The 24,254-nt window shown below is 47.5% G+C and overlaps 1 long non-coding RNA gene across 1 annotated transcript in view; it reads left to right on the top strand.

The window, feature by feature from the left end:
* Nucleotides 1-18,259, top strand: part of LOC138849624 (uncharacterized) — a 114,503-nt gene extending 96,244 nt beyond the window's left edge. Inside the window, exon 3 of the long non-coding RNA XR_011388594.1 lies at nt 14,418-18,259. This is a non-coding gene — a long non-coding RNA (uncharacterized lncRNA). The remainder of the gene's footprint in view (nt 1-14,417) is intronic.
* Nucleotides 18,260-24,254: the final 5,995 nt, after the last annotated feature.

Raw genomic sequence — 24,254 nt, 5'->3', positions numbered from 1 at the left:
TATAAAAGAGGAAAATATGATCTGTACCTAACAGGGAAAAGGTAATAAATTCTGGTGCTGAGAAGAATCCAATGTTTTAATAGTACCTATTACGGCCTGCGCTGCGGCTCACTAGGCTAATCCTCCACCTGCGGTGCCGGCACCCCGGGTTCTAGTCCCGGTCAGGGCGCCGGATTCTGTCCCGGTTGCCCCTCTTCCAGGCCAGCTCTCTGCTGTGGCCCGGGAGTGCAGTGGAGGATGGCCCAAGTCCTTGGGCCCTGCACCAGCATGGGAGACCAGGAGAAGCACCTGGCTCCAGGCTTTGGATCAGCAAGGTGCGCCGCCCACAGTGCTCCAGCCGCAGTGGCCACTGGGGGGTGAACCAATGGAAAGGGAAGACCTTTCTCTCTGTCTCTCTTTCTCTCTCTCACTATCCACTCTGCCTGTCAAAAAAAAAAAAAAAAAAAATAGTACCTATTACAACTATGTTCAAAGACCAAAAGAAAAATAGATACGTAGTAAGCTCAGCAGGGAAATAAACTATAAAAATAAAATAAATGAAAATTCTTAAGCACAAAAACAAAGAAACTGAAAATTAAATTCATTCAACAGGCTGAACAGTGGATTGGCATTAACAGGAAAAAAACAGTCAATAACTTGGAGCTGGTTCAATAGAAATCTAATGTAGAGAACAGAAAAGAAAAATTGCAGAACAGAGAAAAGAAAAATAAACAGCTCCACAGACTTGTAGCATAATGTGAAGCACTTTAACATTTGTTTAATTGAAATTCAAGATAAAAAAGAATGAAGTAGAAGCCGGCGCCGTGGCTCAATAGGCTAATCCTCCACCTTGCGGCGCCGGCACACCGGGTTCTAGTCCCGGTCGGGGCGCCGGATTCTGTCCCGGTTGCCCCTCTTCCAGGCCAGCTCTCTGCTATGGCCAGGGAGTGCAGTGGAGGATGGCCCAGGTGCTTGGGCCCTGCACCCCATGGGAGACCAGGAAAAGCACCTGGCTCCTGGCTCCTGCCATCGGATCAGCGCGGTGCGCCGGCTGCAGCGGCGGCCATTGGAGGGTGAACCAACGGCAAAGGAAGACCTTTCTCTCTGTCTCTCTCTCTCACTGTCCACTCTGCCTGTCAAAAAAAAAAAAAAAAAAAAAAAAAAAAAAAAAAAAAAAGAATGAAGTAGAAAACAAATTAAGAAGCAAAAGTAAAGAAACTGCCCAATTTAGACAGCAACATCATTTTACAGATCCAGGAAACTGAACAAACTCTAAGTGGGATAAAGGCATAGACAACCACAGCTAAATGCATGAGACAAAACTGCTATAACCCAACTAGGAAGAGAAAGGTTTTGGAAGCTTCTGGAGTAAAACAACACGTTTCATACAGGGGAACAATAATATAGATGACATCTTCTAAGAGGAAGCAGTAGAAGCCAGAAGACAATGGAATAACATCTTTAATGAACTGAAAAGCGAAAACAAAACACAATCGCATTCTGGAGCCAGTACTGTGGCCCAGTGGGTTGAGCCACTCCTTGCAACACTGGCATTCCCATATCTGAGTGCCGGTTAAAGTCCCAGCTGCTCTGCTGCTAACCCAGCCTCCCGCTAGAGCACCTGAGAAGCAGTGGAAGTTGGTCCAACTACTTGGGCCCCTGCTACCTATGTGATAGACAAAGTTGGCTTGACTCAGCCCTGGCTGTTGTCATTTGGGGAGTGAACCACTGGATGTCAGATCTCTCTCTCTCATTCATTCTTTCTCTCTTCCTCTGTTGCTCTGCTTTTCAAATAAATAAATAAATAAATAAACAAACCATTTTTTTTAAAGGTCAGTGGTAGGGGCTGCACTGTGGCATAGCAGGTAAAGCCACCGTTTGCAGTGCCAGCATCTCATACGCGCACCGGTTCAAGTCCTGGCTGCTCCATTTCCAATCTAGCTCTCTGCTATGGCCTGGGATAGCAGTAGAAGATGATCCAAATGCTTGGGTCCCTGCACCTGCATGGGAGGCCTGGAAGAAGCTCCTGGCTTCTGGCTTCGGATCAGCACAGCTCCAGCCATTGCAGCCAATTGGGGAGTGAACCAGCAGATGGAAGACCTCTCTCTCTCTCTGCCTCTCCTTCTCTCTGTGTAACTCTGCCTTTCAAATAAATAAATAAGTCTGTGCCAATCTGAAGCCAGGAGCCAGGAGCTTCTTCTGGGATGCTAGCGCCGCAGGTGGAGGCTTTACCTACTATACCGCATTGCTGGCCCCTGTAATTGTTGTAAAGAAGGAAAACAAAGTAAAATTTATACATATTAGAAAAACCAGTAAAACTGTCTCTGTTTATGGTTATCGTGATTGTCTTAAATAGATAGAACCAAGGAGCTAGCAAAAATAATAGTGAAAATATAAAGCTACCAAGGAGTTTAACAAGGTCTCAAGATACAAACCCTACAAATAGAGATCATTGCTATCTTTCTTTTTCTTAAAGATTTACTTATTTTATTTGAAAGGCAGAGTTATAGACAGAGAGGGAGAGGGAGAGAGAGAGAAAGGGATCAGTCTTCCATCTGCCGGATCACTCCTCAGATGGCTGCAATGGCCAGAGCTGGGCCAGTCTAAAACCAGGAGCCTGGAGCTTCCTCCATGTCTCCCACATGGGTGCAGGGCCCCAAGCACTTGGGCCATCTTCTGCTGCTTTCTCAGGGGCATTAGCAGAGAGCTGGATCCAGCGTGGAACAGCTGGGAATTGAACAAACACCCATGCCGGGGCTGCAGATGGTGGCTTAACCTGCTGTGCCACAGTCCTGGCCCCTCATTTCTATTTCTGTATGCCAACAGAAACCAGTTAGAAAATAAAATTAAAATTTTTTTCATTTATAATAGCAATAAATTACAAAATATTAGGAATAATTTTAACAAAAGACCTCTACATGAATGTAAAACCTGTACACTGAAAACTTCAAAAGGAAATTAGGGGACCCATAAGGGAATGGAGAGTTGTACCAGATTTCCATATTTTGATGATTTCATATTTTAAGTTGTCAATTCTTCCATTTTTTTAAGACCTAAAACATCCAAACATTCATGAATGCGAACAAAGGATTTAACCTGTGGTCAACTGAACAGTGGCCCCAAAGATGTATGAGTCCTCATCCCTGGAACCCATGAATGTCACCTTCTAGGACAAAAGACATCTTGCAGCTGCACTAAGGATCCTGAGACAGGAGAATGTGCTGGATTGCTTGGTGGCATGAATCTGAAGATCCCAGAAAGAGAGAAGTGGCAGGATTAGAATCGGAGGAGGTAATCTGACAGAAGCAGAGATGGGGATGATGCAGCCATTAGCCAAGGAATGCTGGCAGCCTTTCGAAACCAAAAGAGCCAGGTTATGAATTCTGTTTTAAAAGATTTATTTATTTATTTAAGAGGCAAAGTTAGAGAGAGGGAGAGACACAAAGGTCTTCCATCCACTGGTTCATTCCCCAAATGACTGCAACAGCTGGAGCTGGGCTGATCTGAAGCCAGGAGCCAGGAGCTTCTTCTGGGTCTCCCAGGTAGGTGCAGTGGCCCAAGCACTTGGGCCTTCTTTTACTGCTTTCCCAGTCCATTAGCAGAGAGCTGGATTGGAAGTGGAGCAGCCTGGTTTCCAGCCGGTACCCATATGGGATGCTGGTGCCACAGGCAGGAGCCCTAACCTACTACACCACAGTGCTGGCCCCATTAATTCCTTTTTGGAGCCTCCAAAAGGAACCAGTCCTGACAGCTTCTTGATTTTAGTTCTTTGGCACTCACCTTAGACTTCTGATCACCAGAACTTTAAGAGGGTACATTACTGATGTGCTAAGTCGCTAAGTTTGTGGTCATTTGTTCTAGTGTAGCATTAGACTATGAATGCACCTGCTGGAGAGGATGTGGACATGAAGCTTCAGTCACGTAGACACTATGTTTTGACATAGAGTCTTGTCAACCAGTGGAATGGAGTGGGTTCTAGAAATAGAGCCCACACATGCAGTCTATTGGTTCTCCACAAAGGTGCCAGGGTAATTTCATGGGAAAAGGAAAGCATTTCCAAAACTGTACTTGAAAACTGGACCTCTGCACTTTAAAAATGAGCCTTGATCCCTACTTCACATAATACACAGAGGTAATTTTTAGATGAATTATAGGTATAAACAGAAAAGCTAAAACTACAAAGCAGGGAATCTTTACATCCTAGGACTAGCCAAAAATGACTCGGGCACAACACAGAAATTGATAGCCATAAAAGGAAATAATTAAACACTAGTCTTAATCAAAATCAGAATATTCAGTGCACCAAAAGACACCATGAAGAAAATGAATATGGGCAGGAACTTGGCTTAGGAGTTAAAACACAGGTCGGGATGCTTGTGTCCCACACTGGAATGCTTGGGCTCAAGTCTTGGCTCTGGCTCCTGATTCCAGCTTCCTGCAAACGTGGACCCCAGAAGGCAGTGACAGCTCAAGTAGTGTGTCCTGGCCACCCATGTGAGAAACCCGGGTTGAGTTCTGGGCTCCTAGATTCTCTCCCCGGCTGTCACAAGTTTTGGGGAAGTGACCCAGAGGATGGGAGCTCTGTGCGCTTGCTCTCGCTCTCGCTCTCTTGCTCTGTGTGTGTGTGTGTGCACCAGCCTCTCAAATAAAGAAAAATAGACAAACCACACACTACAAAATATTCATAAAATATGTATCTAACAAAGATCTTATATCAGAATTTATAAAAGAACTGCTACAACCAATAAAAAAGGAAACAAGGAAATATTTGGATACTTCACAAATGAAAATATACATATAACTGTCAACATATGAAATAGTGTTGAACTTAATTGTTTATCATGTGAATACAAATTTATTTATTTATTTTAAAGATTTACTTATTTATTTGAAAGGCAGAGAGGCAGAGGCAGAGAAAGAGATCTTCCATTCACTGGTTCACTCCCCAAATGGCTGCAATAGCCAGGGCTGGGCTGATCCAAAGCCAGGAGCCAGGAGCTTCTTCCAGGTCTCCCACATGGGTACAGGGGCCCAAGCACTTGGGCCATCTTCCACTGCTTTCCCAGGCCATTAGCAGGGAGCTGGATTGGAAGTGGAGCAGTGGGGAATTGAACCGGTGCCTATATGGGATACTGGCACTGCAGGCAGAGGTTTAACCTGCTATACCACAGTACCAGCCCCAGATTTAAAAAACAATGAGATGCTACTACATATCCACAGGTCTGGCTAACATGTAAAAGACTGATTAGCTAAGTGCTGCAAGGATGTGAAGTAGTAGAATTTGCATGTGTTGATGCATCCATGTTGGCATTGATCTATACAATGGTATTGATCTATACAATCAATATAGAGCTGCACTTTGATTTAGCAATTCCTTTCTGAGGTGTCTATCCAAGAGAAATTAAAACATATATCCACAAAAAAGTTTATACAAAAATGTACGAGCAGCTTTTTCATAACAGCCAAAGCCAGAAGCAACTCAGTGTCCATCCATCAGACAATAAGCAAATAGTCGTATACTAAAGGGAGTTAATACTAAAGAAAGAATGACCTAACGGCATGGATGAGCCCCACAAATGTTATGCTGAGCAAAAGGAGGAAAAGACTAATAACAGCACATAATGCTTCCAAAACAGACACAAATAATCAAAAGTGAAAATATAGAAACAGTGGCTGCCTGTGAATGGGGAATGACTGGGAAGAGACACAAAGAATCGTTCAGGGGAGATACAAGTGTTCTACATTGCCATAGGAGTGTGAGTTACATAAGAGTATTTGCTTGTCGGCCGGTGCCGCGGCTCAATAGACTAATCCTCTGCCTGCAGCGCCGGCACACCAGGTTCTAGTCCCGGTTGGGGCGCTGGATTCTGTCCTGGTTGCCTCTCTTCCAGGCCAGCTCTCTGCTGTGGCCCGGGAAGGCAGTGGAGGATGGCCCAAGTGGTTAGGCCCTGCACACGCATGTTAGACCAGGAGAAGTACCTGGCTCCTGGCTTCAGATCAGCGCGGTGTGCCGGCTGCAGCGCGCTGGCCGCGGTGGCCATTGGAGGGTGAACCAACAGCAAAGGAAGACCTTTCTCTCTGTCTCTCTCTCTCACTGTCCACTCTGCCTGTCAAAAAAAAAAAAAAAAAAGTATTTGCTTGTCAAAAGTATATGGTTCGAGCCAGCACTGTATAGTGGGTTAAAGCCCTGGCCTGCAGCGCTGCCATCCCATATGGGCACCGGTTCAAGTCCCAGCTGCTCCACTTCCAATCCAGCTCTCTGCTGTGCCCCGGGGAAAGCAGTGGAAGATGGCCCAAGTCCTTGGGCCTCTGCACCCACATGGCAGAGCTGGAAGAAGCTCTGGGCTCCTGGCCTCAGATCAGCCTAGGTCTGGCCATGTGGCCATTTGGGGAGTTAACCAGCAAATGGAAGATCTCTCTGTCTCTACCCCTCTCTCTGTATCTCTGCCTTTCAAATAAATAAAATAAATCTTTAAAAAAAATTGTATGGCTAGGATGTAACATCTTAATATATACAAATTTGCCTAATAAAACTAACACTAAGCATTAAAGTCACTGAGTCATTAAAGTCACTGAGTATATATGGAGTGGTGCGGGGAGAAAAAAATCATGCAAGAATGGCAGATTATGGTAATTGTTGAAGTTGAGTGTTAGGTTCATGGGAGTTCATTGCCTGCTTTGTTCATTTTTTATGCATTGGAAATTTTCCATAATGAAGTCTTAAGTATAACAGTTGATACATAATTCCTTTTGACAATAGCAGGACCTACTGAATATTATCTAGTATTTTTAATTGGCTGGAGGTTAAAAATGAGAAAATAAGTGGCTTTCCGCGGGAAGTGTGTCTCTATTTCTTGGATCGTTTTCAGTAGTTTCAGTGTTCAAAAATAGAAGCGAGGTCGTCTCTGTAATCATCTCAGTGTTAAGCTTTAGAACAACATTCTTCAGAGAACAGACTCTGAAGAATTTTTGTTTTATTTGAAAAATTCATAGGTCTTCGTGTTAGCAAATCATATGAGAGTATGTTTGATAAACCTGAAACATCAAATCCTCTCGTTTCTAGAAACTTTCTTGAGCTGTATACTTAAAAATGGTGCAGATGGTAAATCTTACAGTAGGCGTCTTTCACCGCAAATTTTTAAACATAATGTAAGTAGAATGAATTCTAAATGGAGGCATGAAATGGTTTTCCCTCCCCTCCATATCTCAATATGTATGTCTTTCGTCCTTGGAGGTCACCTGTTGCTCATTTTTACAATTGCTGGAAATCAAATACTTTTAAAAATGTTTCGAATAATTGTCCTTGAGTCCCCAGCAAGCAAACACTTTGAGATATTCCCCCAAATTGGAAATGCAGATGAAAGCCCACATTGAGGTATTATTTCACCGCCGTTAGAATGGCCGTTCTCAAGAAGAAAACCACAAATGCTGCAGACGATGTAGAGAAAGAGACGCTCTTATACAGTGTTTGTGGGACTGTGAGTTAGCACAGCCATTATGGAAAACAACATGGAAGTTCCTCAAGAAACATTGAGTACAACTGCGGTAGGATCCAACAACTCCATGACTGGGGGTATGTCCAAAGGAATTGAGATCAAAGAGACATCTACACTCCCATGTTTATTGCAGCACTACTCACAATAGCCAAGATGTGAAATCAACCTAGGTGTCTTTCAGTGGATGAATGGATTTTTTAAAAAGTGCGTGTGCACACACACACACACACACACACACACACAATAGGAAATATTCAGCCATAAAAAAGAATGAGATTCTGTCATTTGTATCAAAAGGATGGAACTGGATGATGCTATGTTAAGTGAAATGAAACAGACTCAGAAAGAAAAATACTGCAATAGTCTCACTTGTATATGGAAACTAAAAGGTTGATCTTGAAGAAGTATAACATAGACTAATGATAACCAGGGGCAGATGTTTGGCCTAGCAGTTAATCCCTCATTGTAGTGCCTGGGTTCATGTCCCGACTCCGTTTCTTGTCCAGCTTCCTGCGTATCCACATTCTGGAAGGCAGTAGGGACTGGCTGAAGCACTTGGCTCCCTGCTAGCCACACAGGAGATCTGGACCGGGTTCCTGGCTTCAGCCTGACCCAGCTCTATTGGCAGTCATTCAGAGGGTGAATCAATGGATGGGCAATCTCTCTCTCTGCCTGTCTCCCTCCCTCTCTGTCACTCTGCCTTTTAAACGAATTAAAACTTCCAAAATTTTGTAATTAAACAATTCCTTGAAATTTACAAGTATAAATGTTTCACGGACATTTGATTCAGCTGTACACTTGTCAGTGAGTTTATTTCATTTAGGCAGCTTGCTTTATGTCAGCCTTTCAGTTTCATAATTTGTGTACCCCCGATTTGATGGGAGGGTCAGAAGCAGAAATAGGAGAGCTCTCAGGTATAAAGAACACTTCAGTTTAAATTCACTGACGCTGTCCTTAGAGAAAGAGGTAGAACTGCACAGTTACATTTTCTCGAGTTTCTATCTGGATTTTCTGTAAAAAACGTCTCCGACTGGGCTGCTCGGGGAGGTTCTGAAACCTCTGTTTCCTAGGAGCACAGTGGCTGTGGAGGAGCACAGACATCCGTGCGGGGCAGCCCGGGGAAGGCAGGCCACTGGAACACGTCTGCAGGCGCCGCCAGGCACCAGGGCTAGAGCGGGAGTTTCCCGAGGTGAAGGAACTCCCCCACTCCTTTCTGTCCTGGAGTCACTTGGTTGGAGAAGTCAAGAATCTGGCTGACGGAACCTGCCCCTGGCTGCTCTGGGGCTGATAGGAGGAGTCTGCAGGACAGAGGCTCCGGGATGCTGACAGCCTTATCAGCGCTGGTGCTGCCCAGGAGCTGGAGATCCCACAGAGGGGCACAGGGTGTTGCTGCAGGGGGACGCTAGGTCCACCCGTGAGGACAAAAGCCTTTATAGCCATAGGCTCCTCGGGCCCTCGGAGATGGTTGTGCCCTGTGTTCCTGTCCATAGGGACCAACCATGCAGTGCTGGACAAGGAGCGAGCAGACCAGGATGCCCTGGCTATATAAGTGACAGGAAGATGCACATGACACACGTGCCTTGAACAGTGCAGAAACGTCTGCTTTCTTACAGAAGAAACATTTCTGAAATAGGACCAGACACAGACTGAGCCATCAGCCAGGTGATACCATCAAGGGTCCAGATCAAGCCCATCTTTCTGCTCTGTCATTGTAAGAGTGTCCGTCTTTGGATGGCTTCCCCAGATGCAGGCTTCAAATCCCCACACCCCACTCTCCGGAGGCAGAACAAAGGAATTAGTGTGTACTTGTGTCTCTTTTTAAGACCTAAGAAACCTTTTCTGGGAAATCCCTTGGTGATGTGTCTTCGTGACTCATTGGTCACAAATGGGTCACACGCCTCTTTCATGAGTTACCATCAAGGGAAATGGGATTTCCACAATTGGCGTAGCCAAGTTAGTTGGGAACCAGGCCAGGCTTCCCAAAGGCTCATGCCCGTAAAGAGCATAAAACTGATGAGCGGACAGAGTTGGATGATGTTTTCTTAGCAGATCGTGGAAGCTTGTCACCTGTGTGGCTCCCCGGGATTTGAGGAATGTCCCCCGCTATGAGATGGAAGCAGAAGTCACCGCAGTCGGCAGGTGCATTTGGGTGCAGAAATGTTACGGACTCCACAAACCAGACACACCTAGCTGCCTAAGACTGGAATCTGGAACAGAATCTGGAACAGAAGGGAGGAGTCAGGTGCCAGGCAGAGTCCCCTGCTTGGTGAAGGTGGAGGCTGCACTGTTTGCTTTGCAGGCCCAGCTGCGTGGCGACTTTTGTTCCCGGCATCTGTGTTGGAGGCAGCCCTGGATGCTGGCTTTCCGGGCAGTGGTTTTGGTATAGCGTGAGCGCTGCTCCTGGTTACGGAGCTTCCAAGCTTTGTCTGCCAGCCCTCCTGGGGACTCTACATGCTCCCCGTGCCCCTGAATAAATCCCTTTCCAGTGTAACTAGCTTGAGTGAGTTCTGCTGTTCCTGGCCAGGAGTTCTGCAAGGAGGAAGTGAGGGCTCACTGTCAGGTAGGCAGAACCCAGGCAGCCACAGTAGGGGTGGGTACATACGTGGCATTGCAGAATACCAGGGCAGACATGGGGATATGTGTCTGTGGAGCACCCGCTGAGCTCCTTACAGAAAGTAAAATATGGACTTGTACCCGGATCCTTTTCCGCCAGTATCTCCCTGGTGATGGCTCAACGACCTTTTTCTGGAAGTCCGCTCTCCTTGTCTCTCTGTCCTTAAGCATTGCCACTGAATGACACGATACTCTGAGGGGTTTCCCCTTGGCCTAAGGGGTGGCTGTAACTTAATAACTGTGTACAAGAAGTTACAGACCAGTCTAACCATGCCATGCAAGTCAAGTATAACCTTAAAAGTTTTAAAAAATGAAATACATAGAAGCTGGCATTGTGGCACATTGTGGCTGCTGTGTGTGATGCTGGCATCAAGTGCTGGTTCAAGTCCTGGCTGATACACTTCCAATCTAGCTTCCTATTCACGTGCCTGGGAGGTGGCAGGTGATGGCCCAAGTTTGGCCCTCTGCCACCCACATGGGAGACTATGACAGAGTTCTGGGCTGCAGGTTTTGGTCTGACCCAGCCCTAGCTGTTATGGATATTTGGGGAGTGAACCAGCAGATGGAAGCTCTCTCTCTCTCTCTCTCTCTTTTTCAATTCTTCTTTTAAAAAATGAAATGGATATGCTTGACTTGGTATCTTCATACATATAATTAAAAGATAATATATCTTCCCTGCAATTTATTTAACATTTTTATTAAACAAAAACCCTTATGGCAACATTAATGACACTTTAAAAAAATTTACTTATTTATTTGAAAATCAGAGTTCCGGGGGGGGGGGTGAGAGAGAGAGAGAATCTCACATCCACTGGTTGACTCCCCAGGTGGCTACAACAGCCAGTCCTGGACCAGGCCAAAGCCAGGAGCCAGGAGCTTCATCTGGGTCTCCCAGGTGGATGGCAGGGGGCCCCAGCACTTGGGCCATTCTCTTCTGCTTTCCCTGGCCATTCGCAGGGAGCTGTCTCAGAAAAGGAGCAGCCGGAACAAGAACCATTGCCCACATGGGATGCTGGCATTGGTGTTGCAGGTGGCAGCTTGAACCGCTATGCCACAATGCCAGCCCCTAATGACCCTTTAAATAACAGAAGGAGAAACCACATTTACAATTTCGGTCCTCCCCTTCCTCAACAGAACTACTTGTGCCTCTCAGTAGGGTAGCATCATACTATTATCTCCATGCCTCCACTTGACTTTGTAGACAAGTAAACCCACTGCCATCCTCATTGGCTATCTGGAGGTTTCTGGCTTCCAGACATTTCTATATTAATTTTGTATTAAACAGATTTCAAATATCATCCTTCTTGTGGATAATGCAAATCGCTGAATCATCCAAATATTTCTACTGGCTTTGCATGGCACTGTTGTTCTGCATTGCCACTGACAACGTGCCCATGGGTGAGCGTCCCCCACCACAGACAGCAACGGGTGCATCTTAACTATTTTGTTTCATAGAAGCCAAATGGAAGCTTATTACAGTTTGATTTTGTAGATTTGCATGATTACTGAGGTTTTCTTGTGATCCAGCTGGGAAAGGCCCCCTGGTTCAGCATCGTCACAGCCTTCCAAGACTTGCAAGGCTGCACCAGGCTCATGGTTTGCAAATGTAATAAAGATGTGCCCATGATCAAGAATGACTCAGAAAGTGCCATGTGGTTTTCTTCAGGAGCTGGTTTTAGGCAGAATTAATCCTTTCAGAGGGTGATTATGTTGGATTGTCCTAGTTATGTCCACGGAGGGCCTGGGGGAGGGGATTTCTTCGTTTGTCGAAACATTGCTGCACATTTCATCTCGAATTTTCTGCCTAGTGCGTGATAAAAAAAAAAAAAATCTCCACCAAAGTTGTGGCAGTCAGTGTAAGCTGTGTTCTCCGTGTTTGAAACATCTGACATGGATGAATGTCACAGCGCTACCTTGGCTCTTTGTGACATCTCCCCCCACCCCCAGGAGCAGTTGCTGGTTTTTTTTTTTCACCAGATAAATGCCTCCTCCTTTTCCCTCTTCTTTTCTGTGCTACAAATATAAGCAACCATTTTATGAAAAAAAATAGTCCTTGAAAGAAATTTACATTTTGGCAAATGTGGCTTGATTTAGAATGCTAGTGTAAAATTTCTCATACAAAGCCAGGGTCCTGGGAAACAGAATGTTCTCTTTTGAACTGCATTTGGAAAAACAAATTAATTGTAACCCTTGCTTTGCTCAGACCATGCTGTCCTGGGGGAGTACAGGCAAAATGTAGCAAAGATAGTTTTGGGCTCCAAGCATCCACTCCCTGCAAACACTGAAGGCCCTGTCCCTGAGTCCTTTCCTTCTCTAGCAGAGGAAGTGGCCCCTCCTGCGACACCGCACAGCATGGTGCCATTTAAGACACTGCCCTTTGGTACCCACCTCTGCTCCGCCCCCTGGTGGTCTCAGGCCGCCACTGCTGCCCCTCCCCACCCTCCCTATGGGCCTCAAGTGTCTGCGGAGGCTGTAGGGATGGAGCAGGTGCCACCTTCCTTTTCTCACCACCAAATATCCCTCGAATAAACTCTCCCGCTCAGGATCTTGCCATTTTCCAGTTCCCCTGGCCCTGCATCAAAGGACATTTAAGCGACACAACCTATGGTTGCCTCCAAAAAGTTTCTGCCTCTTCAACAGTGGGAACTCTTGGAAAGCTGCATGCAAAGAAATCAAGTTTGCCTGTTACCGACAGCATGTATAAGGGCACTTCAAAAACTTTGTAGAAAAATGGGAGTAGTATTTTGATGCAAAATTTTTTTGAAGTTCACACATGCCCTTTTCATAATACACATTTTCCATTAACTTTTTGAAGACTATTTATATGTGTGCGTTTCACAAATTCTTTTACACCAAAATAAACGTATCTTTAAATTCCACTTTCTGTAAACTTTTTTGAACTATCCTAATAGAAGAATTAACTCAAAATGGGTTAAAGAGTTAAGAAAGAGCTAAAACTACAAAACTTTTTAGAAGAAAATAGGAAAAATCTTCTTGAACTTGGCAACAAATTCTTACCTGTGATACCAAAAGCACAGCAATGCATTACAATAAAAGAAAAATTAGAGTTTATCAAAATCTAAAACTTTTGTGTATCGAAGAACACTATCAAGAAAGTGAAAAGAGGGGCCAGTGCTGTGGCATAGTGGATAAAGCCATTGCCTGCAGTGCCAGCATCCCATATGGACGCAGGTTTGTATCCTGGCTGCTCCACTTCCCATCCAGCTCCCTGCTAATGTACCTGGGAAAGCAGTGAAAGATGGCCCAAGTGCTTGGGCACTTGCAGCCACGTGGGAGACCCAGAGGAAGCTCCAGGCTCCTGGCTTCGTATCATCTCTGCATTTGGGGAGTGAACCAGCAGATGGAAGACCCCCCCCCCCTTTCTCTTTCTGCCTCTGTCTCTTTGTAACTCTGCCTTTCAAATAAATAAATATTTTTTTAAAAAGTGAAAAGAAAAACTACAGAATGAGAAAAAATATTTACAAATAATCTGTATGAAATGGACCTAATATCCAGAATCTAAAAAGAATGTGTATGACCAAACTACAAAAGACAACACAACCTATAAAAGTGGCCAAAAGACTTGAATTGACATTTCTGCAAAGGGGAGAAATAGATGACCAATATGCACATGAAAAGATACTCAACATTACTAGTCCTTAGGGAGATGCCATATGATCCAGAAATCCCACTCCTACATGGAATAAAGCCTCATGTCCACATGGAAGCCAGGGCACACTCAGTAGCGCTGCCCACAACAGCTAACACTTGAAACAACCCAAATACCCATCAACCCATGAACGGAAGAGCGCTATGTGTGTGTAGCCATAGAACAGAGTATTCTTCAACAGTAAAGAAGAGAGATGGTGCTGATAAGTATGCCACAATGTGAGTCAGCCTTGCAAACACTGTGCTAAGGGAAAGAAGTCGGACACAGGTCAGATACTGGTGGTTCCACTGATGTGAGATTCCCAACAGGTAGCTTTGTGCAGACAGAAAGCAGTTTGACCATCAGCCGGGGCTGAAGAGGAGGGGAAATTGGCAAGGACTGCCTAACAGATCCCTTAGGGGTGATGAAAACGTTTGGGAACCAGATAGGGGTAACGGTTGTACCGCATGGTGAAGGTACTAAATGCCACTGAAATATGTACTTTAAAATGGTTAATTGTGTCTTATTTAAATTTCATCTTAGAAAGTTAAAACCACATTTTTTAAAAATGGTTTCCTCCAGGGCTAGCATTGTGGTACAGTAGGTTAAACCACTGCCTGCAATGCCATCACCCCATACGGGTGCCAGTTCATGTCCCGGCTGCTCCACTTTTGATCCAGCTCCTGCTAATGTCCTGGGAAAGCAGCACCCACGTGGGGAGACCCTGAAGAAGCTCCTGGTTCCTGGCTTCAGCCTGGCCCAACCTTGGCCATTGTGGGGAGTGACCCAGAAGATGGAAGACCTCTCTCTCTCTCTCTCTCTCTCTCTCTCTCTCTCTCCCTCCCTCCCTCCCTCTCTCCCTCTCTCTCTCTCTCCCTCTCTCCCTCTCTCCCTCTCTCCCTCTGTCTCTGCAACTCTGAATTTCAAATAAATAAATAAATCTTTAAAAACCTGGTCTTCTCTATGATAGTATGATACTCATATTTTGGTTTTCATTCCTGGTTCCTAACTCGTAACTCTCATAGCCTTTTATTATTTCTGAACTAACTAGAATAATAATGCATTTGGCTTCCTGTCCTTAGCTCCTGAAGTCACTTCTCAGGGAGAAAGGTGAAAGACATGACTATTGGGGCACTTTGGGCCTCAGCAGCCAAAGTCTCTCCCTTTTTCAAACTCAGCCCTTAAAACTCTTCCTGTGCGGTTGGTCCTGCTGTGAGCACTCACAGCAACCTTGGTTTCCTTTCCCCCAGCGCAGGTGCAGCTAAGTCTCAATTCTGTGGTTAAAACTCAACAGAAAGGCAGGAACTCCAGGGCTGCCTTTTTATGGGCGGCCTTGAGAGCAGTGGAAGCGAATGAGTCATACCTGCCTTTCCTCGCTACACCTCTGAGGTGTCTGTTGCCTGTGCCCTTGCCATAGGCTTCCTTCTGTCTCCTGGGGTGGAAAGCCTCGTCCCCATCCACACAGTAAGTCCCCTGCCCTGCCTTTCTTGCCTGACCACTGAGCTTCCCACCCTTCTTCCTTCCTGTGCCTCCTGTCCTCTCTCCAGCGTCTCCTGGTGCCACAGACCCACAGGGTTCACCCAATCTCTCCCTGGCACAATGTGGTTAAGGGCAAAGGTGGAGGCTTTGCCCAGGAGGGAGGATGGTGACCCCTGCAGGTGCCTGTAGGCAAGAGAGATTTTGGCTCCAGCTGAGAGAACAGGAAACTTGTTGGTGTCTAGAGGAAGAAATGGAGAGACAAGAAAATGAGACAAATGTGTGGAGGAGGGATGCAGCCTGGCCTGTGTGAGGGAGAAGCCATGGGTACTCTGGCTGTGAATGGCTGACCCGGAGGCAGGTGCACCCAGGATGGAGAAAGCCCTCTCAAGGCTTCTCCCTCAAGGCATGAGGGTGGGGACATGGCCCTGCCCAAGGGCAGGAGCCGACTTGTTCCTGCACATAGGTGAGCTGGCATAGCCACAGACACTCCCAGAAATCACTGGTGGGAGACAGGAGTGGGGAGGCAAGAGGAGTCTGGGGGTTGGGTATCAGGGGAACCACATCCCAGGACATGTGAATGACACATTATGCACTCTGAGCCTGAATATCACATGCTCAAATTCACGTTCATTTGTTCACTTATTCAACAAATAGGTGTTGGGCATGTGTATTGAATAAACAAAGAGTTACTGACAATGTTCCAGCAGCCATCTTTGCATTGAGGGTGCCCAAAGGTGAGTGAGACGGGCACGCTGGCTGCTCCCAGGATGCTCCCCATCTCACAGGCTCAGCATCTCCATTCTCTTTCCCCCAAGCTCTCCCCTCAGGGACCCAATGTACAAAAAGTATAACAAATAATGGCCAGGGGTGGTGGTGTGGCACAGCGGGTTAAGCCACCACCTGTGATGCCAGCATCCCATATGAGTACCAGTTTGAGTCCCAGCTGCTCTACTTCTGATCCAGCTCCTTGCTAATGCACCTGGCCCAAGTGCCTGGGGCCCTGCATCCATGTGGGAGACCCAGATGGAGTTCCTGGCTCCTGGCTTTGGCCTGGTCCAGGTCTGGCCATTTGGGCCATTTAGGGAGTGAACCAGTGGATGGAAGATCTGTCTGTCTCTCTCTGTGTGTTATTCTGCCTTTCAAATAAATAAATCTTTTTTAAAATGGCCCTAACAGGATGCTTTGGGGCAGCTCTGAACCCTTCCTGTGAGACCATCATCTTTCTCCTTGGTCAGGTTCTGCGAACGAGGCCTGTGTCTTCGAGAAGCACTTCCTGTCCCGGGTGCCTGGCGAGCAGGAAATGATGCTGCTCCATCCCGGAAGAGCTTTTCTCGCGCTGCTGTGACATCAGGGTGGCTCCTGCTGGGAGACCTGCTGTGTGCTCTGTCCGGAGCTTTTCCAGGCGACCAGCTGGTGCAAGGTGCAAACGCATCGCTGCCTAAGAACATAAGCCACTTAGCACAAGGCCTGGCAGAGCTTTGAGTTGGGTGCTGGGCTGTAGTGAGAAGAGGCACATGGCGAGGGGTGGGGGTGGGGCCCGTGGTTGGTGGTGGAGGAAAGCTGGCCCAGCTGCCTAATTAGAGGACAGGGGAAGGTAGCACCAGCCGCAGATTGCAGCAGCTGCAGCCAATGGACAGCAGGCCACCAAGTCCTAAATTAGCCGGAGGTCTCTACTCCTGGTAGACAATGAGCTGCGTTGGGCACCAAAAATTCCTTATTTCCAGTGTGAGTTCTCCAAATTAAAATGAAAACAGAAAATTGTGTTTCCTTCCATGCCCTAATAAAAACAGCACTCAAGTCACCGTTCATGTGAACAATGAACTCAGGAAAAGCCCCGACAGAACAATTTCACTGAAGGACTTCAGTGCTGAAACTCATTTTCCCGGGGCAGCTGAAGCCGGTCTACAGGGCTTCCAGTCTCACAGAGAAAGTCTTACCCGCGTTGCATGGTGTGATAATCATCCTATGTGTTTCCCAAACAGTACTTCCTCTGTGTTTTCATTGCAACTTTTCACCTCTGAGCCTTGCAGGGGAAGCGAGAGTGTGAAATGGCTTATTTTAGACTTCTTATTTTGAGTTCACTGTCGAGTCCCGTGCGGTTGTAGGAAATAGTAGAGGGAGGTCCTGAAGGTCCTGAGCCCTCGTTGCTCAGTTTCCCCGACAGTAACTTCCTGCAGAACCACCGTGCAGGATCCACAGGCGGGATGGTGGCTGACACCTGCCCCTCAGCCGCATCTTGAGGGTCATTTAGTCCAACTTCCACACCTCCCCGACAAGAGAGCTGGCACAGGCCCACGGGGGAACAGCGTAGGGCTGCCAGAAGCGGCAGTGAAATTGAAGTCTCCTGCCTTCCAGCCCAGGACTCTTTCCACCAAGCCCAATCTCATTTCTCTTCCTCACATCACCTCCCGCACTGTACACCCTCGTACGCCTCTCCCTAACCTCCGAGATCATCCCTCTCTCTCCCTTTACTTCCCCGTGCAGCCTAGGCCTGCAGCCGGTCCCTTCAGATTTCTCCTCTGGCCACGCCCAGTCCAGTCATCCCCCTGTACATGATTTCTGCTCCTGGGCCACGGGGCGCTGCTCCAAAAAACCACAAAAGGTGGGCGCAATGGGACCCACCCACGAACTCGCCAGTGAAGACAGGAGGCAGGAGGCAATGGCAGACACACTCGATCCTCTCTCTCTTCTGGAGGCTACTCAGGGGTCAGTTCCTCTTTGCCATCCTTCCAGCTGGGTGCCCCATGCCAAGTCAGCTCCTTGCTGAGGCTCCTGGGGGGAGGGACCACCCAAAGCCAAAGCACGGAGCCGGAGATCATGTCCAGGGATGGGCAGCCAGCCACCGCTCTGGCTGAGCATACGGTGTCTGTGGGAACCTGGCTTGCAATGAGCCACGTTCAAGGTGGAGGAGTTGGGCTGGAACCACCTGTGTGACCCGGACAAGGAGAGATGCTAAAGCTTCATTTCCACGTGTGGGAGACGAGCGCAGCGGTAGTCCTGCAGGGTTGGAAGAGTTACTGATTTAAAGTCAGCGAAGCCCTCAGCTCAGGTCCCGTTACACCTAAGTCCCCTAAGCCCTAGTTACTATAATAAGATAGCAGTGCAGGCTCTCACGTAGGTCACGGAGACCTGCGATTTAGTTTGGTGGTCAAGGGGCTAACATTGAGGGCACCTGGGCAGTGGGGGTGGTGGGGACACACCCAGGACTGTGGTTCAGGGCACTCACTCTGTGGAGTGTAGGGCCAGCTTGGAACAGGAGAATCGGGTGGGGAGGGCGGGCCCGTGTAAGTCACGCGCACCATGGTTTGGTGACGGGAGGGGCAGCAGCCAGGACACATGGTGAGTCTGTGAGGTGGCTTCGCCCCTCTGGCTCCATGCATAATGAGGCTCTTCTCCTCGGGGAGCCAGGGGTACCTGTCACCGCTCTGCTGCCTGTCAGTGAAGCTGGCTTTGGAGCCCAGCTGAAGCTCTTCTAAGGGGAGCGCTGGCCTGCGCGAGAGCTGGGGTTCTCCATGCTGGCTGCGGCATGCTATGGTTTCCTCGGCAGCCCTAAAAGCCCGAACCCACCCTCCTGTGCCCCACTCCTCCAGCCACTGAATCAGAACATCGTGTGGGTGCTGGGCAGAGGTGGTCTCTGAGGTTCTCCAGGTGACTGTGCTGCACAGTCCATGATCATGGCCTCCCCTTGGGGGTCAGCACCAAGCCAGAGCACCCTGCCTTGGCCTGACACCCTCAGGGCTCTCGCTCCAGTCAGGATGAGCAGCTGTCAGCGTCTCTCCATCGTCAGGAGGCACTCTGCATCACTCATTCACCCAGACCAGCAGGGCAGTCACTGCTCTCTACCCAGCAGCCGCGGCCCCTTCTTCCTGCCTTGTTCAGGCAGTGGCAACAAAATGCCCAGAGAAAGTGGGCTCCTCCTCACAAACCCAGAGGTTGAACCTGCACTGACCTAAGTCAATCATATGATATGAACTTATATCAAAAATCCATGGAAAATGGAATCGAAAGATTACTTGGGGGGCTGGCTGTGGTGTAGCGGGTAAAGTCACTGCCTACAATGCTAGCGTCCCATATGGATGCCAGTTCGAGTCGCAGCTGCTCCAATTCCAAACCAGCTCTCTGCTGTGGCCTGGAAAAGCAGTAGAAGGTGGCCCAGGTCCTTGGGCCCCTGTACCCATATGGGAGACCTGGAAGAAGCTCCTGGCTTCAGATCGGTGCAGCTTTGGGGAGTGAACCAGCAGATGGAAGACTCCCCCCACCACTTCTGCCTCTCTCTAACTCTGTCTTTCAAATAAATAAATCTTAAAAAAAAAATTACTTGGGGCAGGCATTTGGCATAGCAGTTAAGATACTGCTTATCAGAGTGTCTAGGTTCAAGTCCCAGCTTGGGACTTTGAAATCTATGCACAGTTTTTTCAGAGTATGTGCTCTCTGTGAACTTTTAGAAGACTCTAGAATTTTTTGCATGAAAATAAAATCTTTTGATTCCATTTTCCTGGGACTTTTTGAAGTTCTCTGGTAGTAAGCTCTTTTTTTTTTTTTTTTTTTTGACAGGCGGAGTTAGACAGTGAGAGAGAAAGACAGAGAGAAAGGTCTTCCCTCCGTTGGTTCACTCCCCAAATGGCTGCCATGGATGGCGCTGCACCGATCTGAAGCCAGGAGCCGGGTACTTCCTCCCGGTCACCCAAGCGGGTGCAGGGGCCCAAGCACTTGGGCCATCCTCAGCTGCCCCCCCCCCCCCCCAGGCCACAGCAGAGAGCTGGACTGGAAGAGGAGCAACCAGGACTAGTACCCGGCACCCCAGCTGGGACTAAAACCCGGGGTGCCAGCACCACAGGCAGAGGATTAACCAAGTGAGCCATGGTGCCGGCCATAGTAATCTCTTTCATCACTGTCAGGGACTGGTGTGAGGCCAGGTGACATGGTTGAGGGGCTTCTGGGAAATGTTTTTCTTCTCAATATAGAGCTGTATATGGAAAAAGTCCTTTTCTCTGTCTTCCCTGATTAATTTTTTTAATTGGAAAGGCAGGAAGAGAGCGTTCCTGGTCACTGGTCCATTCCCCAAATGCCCACAAAATGGCTGGGGCTGGGCAGAAGCCGGGAGCCAGGAACTCAATTCAAATGGGTGGCAGGGACCCAAGGACTTGAGCCATCCCTTGCTGTTTCTCAGGGTGTTTGTTAGCAGGAATGCTGGAACTGGAAGCAGGGCTGGGACTGGGACCAGGCACTCAGATGTGGGCTACAACTGTCGTAGCCACCAGGCTAAATGTTGTCTTCCTCTCCCCTGAGTTTTGACAGTGCTGTGGGACAAGACACAGCTCAGCACTGCCATGGCTGGGCTGTGACCATGGTGGGAGGCAGGACCAACCCTGAGCACAGCCCAGTTCTGTTTTATTGTTCAACAAAACCATAAATGTCCTTAGCATTTCGGCTACTGTTGATGGGTTATTCTGCTATTTGCAGCCAACAGCTTTCAAATGATACAGGCACTAAGTAAAGACTCACAGGGAGTTGGACAAAGTGTGGCTTTCTGGGTGTCTTAGCCGGTCTCTTTGAACCTACAGGAAGTTCTTCAGCAGCTGGTTAGGACGAAGCCACCCAGAGTTACCGTCCCCGCTGACTCACCCCTGAGAACTAGACCCCTTCCCTCCCAGGGAAATGCCAGGTGATTAGGGACGCGTTGCCATCAGCTGGTAATTAAAGTGACCTTCGCACAAGAGCTTCCCTGTGGGCAACTTGCTGGTTCCAGGGAGCATAGTGGAGGTGACTTGGTAGGGATAATTTGCTTAAAAACAAGGCAGTACTGAAGATGCACAGGTAACATTTTAATGTACTCACGTCTTTAAAATTGTAAGCAAAGGTTGCATAGGTTATCAATTTGATGAGCTCCTCAAGGGATTGTATGATAAATATAATTACAGTATTGAAATTGTAAGGCCACCACAAAACACACCAAACCCCAGAGTTAAGGGAAAAGGTTTACTGACGGGGAAGTCTGATAGGCTGTAGGGAAGGGGCAAAGAGAGAGACCACGTGTACGGGAAGCAGGTCCTGTTAGACCTTTGCCAGGGGAGCAGGGAAGTAGGAGCAGCAAATCCCATTAGGGTGGGGGGCAGGTGGAGCTGACACCTGTGGTTTGGCCATCTGGTCACCTGGTGGCAGGGGCCAGCGCCTAGGATGGTGTCTGGGATGTAAACCGTGTGCCATTTTACTAACAGAAATTCCATATTGACAACAGCAGAATATTTTGAAATAACTATTACAGTTCTAAATTGGCATTTTTTTTCCATGCCAGAAACAAGTTTCCCCCATCACATCTCTGTTATAGTCATCAAAAAACATTGGGCAAACTTATATTAATAAAGTGTATGTTAAACTTCTATCTTTTCAAGAATATAGCTAATAGATAAATCAAGATGAGCCATAGATACTAAATATGAGATGTGTGACATAAACTACTATATAGGCTATAAAAACTAGTAGAATCTGGGGATAAATCTGAGTTTATCAACTTGTTTGCATTTTTGCATAACAATATTGTTACAATCTACTGCTTACATAATTCTTATCTTAACTCAAAATCCATAAATTCAGCAGGCATTATTTTTAAAGATTTATTTATTTTTAATAGAAAAACTTTTATTTAATAAATATAAATTTAAAAAGTACAACTTTTGGATTATAGCTGTTCTTCCCCCCATTACCACCCTCTCACCCACAAACCATCCCATCTCCTACTCCCTCTCCCATCCCATTCTTCATTAAGATTCATTTTTGATTATCTTTATATACAGAAGATCAACTCTATACTAAGCAAAGATTTCAACAGTTTGCACCCACACAGACACACAAAGTACTGTGTGAAGACTAGTTTTAGCTTTAATTCGCATAGTACAACACATTAAGGACAGAGATCCTACATGGAGAGTAAGTGCACAGTGTCTCCCGTTGTTGATTTAACCATTAACACTCTTATTTATGACGTCAGTGATCACCCGAGGCTCTTGTCATGAGCTGCCAAGGCTACGGAAGCCTCTTGAGTTCACAAACTGCGACCTTATTTAGACAAGGCCAAGCAGGCATTTTCAAGTGAGGGTAGAGACCCTGATCTTCCTCTTGACTCCTACAACCCCATACAAGATATGCTGTGGGACAGATGAGAGGAGAGACTAGAGACCATGTTTGAACCTCTTGATGCTGGGCACTAGCGCCGTTTTTAGGTATACAGCAGCAGGACGGCACCCCGGACTTGGGTGTCGAGCACGCCACACAGGGTGAACGTGCTCAGGCTTGATCCCCAGCCCCAGCTCCTGACTCCAGCTTCCTGCCGATGCAGACCCCAGGAGGCAGCTGCGATGGCTCAAGCCTCTGGGCTCTGCCACTCACAAGGGAGCCCTGGATTCATCTCTTGGCTCTTGGCTTTGGCCATTGCAGACACTGGGGCGTGCACGGTTTTGGGAGACTGAACTGATGGGGCTCTCTCTATTTCTCTCTCTCTCTCTCATAAATGAACAATTAAAAAAAAAAAAAAAAGAACATCCGGTCTCAGATCCTTTTCCTAGCTGTATGCCTGTGGGCAGACCACTTAGTCACTCTGAACTTCCATTTTCTCCGCTCTGAAATCAGACAATAATCCCTGAACTACCTCCCTCTCAGGCTCATTCCAAATTCCAAATAAGACAACAGACATGAAATGTTCCAAATTGAAAAGCAATTTGGAAACTATAAAGTGCTTTATAAATGTCAGATATTCAGAATTAGTATTTTGTCCTCCTCTTTCAGGTAATGTTGGCAATTTTGTTTCTTTTTTTTTTTTTTTTTTATTTTTGATAGGCAGAGTGGACAGTGAGAGAGAGAGACAGAGAGAGAAAGGTCTTCCTTTGCCGTTGGTTCACCCTCCAATGGCCGCCGCTGCAGCCGGCGCACCGCGCTGATCCGATGGCAGGAGCCAGGATCCAGGTGCTTTTCCTGGTCTCCCATGGGGTGCAGGGCCCAAGCACCTGGGCCATCCTCCACTGCACTCCCTGGCCATAGCAGAGAGCTGGCCTGGAAGAGGGGCAACCGGGACAGAATCCGGCGCCCCGACCGGGATTAGAACCCGGTGTGCCGGCGCCGCAAGGTGGAGGATTAGCCTATTGAGCCACGGCGCCGGCCGGCAATTTTGTTTCTAATATAATTCCTCTTACAGAGCTTAACTATGTAAAATTTTGTAAATTCTGTTAACCAGCCATCAGGTAACCACAGAAAAACTTCCAGGTCATTGCTGTGGGAGCCCAAATATTCTCCCATCTAGTGTCTTTCAGGGATGCAAGCTGGGTAGCTTTTTGCCTTCACGTAACTACTTTCCATAAAGCTGCCCCCTCCCTTTTTTTTTTTTTTTTCTTCCTCCTGTTCAGTTCTGACCAGCCTGGCAGGCACTTTCTGGCTGACTGAGCAGGTTAGCTTCAGGTTCCCGTAATGTGCTTATCGAAGTTTGTTCTGGACCAAACTCCTAGAAGCAAGACCATGGCTGGTCAGTGGTTGCACAACAGGTGTTTCAACCGGCGTTTCAGTTGGCATCAGTTCCAAGCCGAGGTGGAGCCGAGTTTCCATAGGGCAAGTCAAAGAACGACGAGGGAGTTCCAGAAAGTTCCAGGAAAATAGGATTAAAAGACAAGGCGGATTCTTCCATCAATTTTCTGAAGTCCGTCCTACGCAGCCTCCCCCGACAAGTCCAGACCCCTCACCCAGAGTGAGGCGGCAAACAAAAGGTCAGAGCGTGGAGACGGGAGCTGCGTGAGCTGTCTTTGAAGCATGAGGGTGCAGTGCTACTCCTTCTGGGCGGCAGCTTCCAAGGGAGCCTGCCACAGACTGCGGGCAGGGGGCCTGAGGCTTGGAGCCCAGCTCACTGCCGGGAAAGCTACAGCGCCATCCTGTGGCAGCACAGAGGAGTGCATGCGCAGGGGATCCGTGGGGTTTTCCTTTGGGACCCAGCTAAAAGGGCAGTGGCAACTGGAGTGGACCTGGATTTTTAGAGGCAAAGAAGTGGCCGCTAGCAA

The sequence above is a fragment of the Oryctolagus cuniculus genome, chromosome 5 (assembly GCF_964237555.1).
Source record: "Oryctolagus cuniculus chromosome 5, mOryCun1.1, whole genome shotgun sequence".
NCBI classification, from domain to species: Eukaryota; Metazoa; Chordata; class Mammalia; order Lagomorpha; family Leporidae; genus Oryctolagus; species Oryctolagus cuniculus.
Note: the sequence above shows the minus strand (reverse complement) of the source record. Positions and strands in the feature narration are given on the sequence as shown.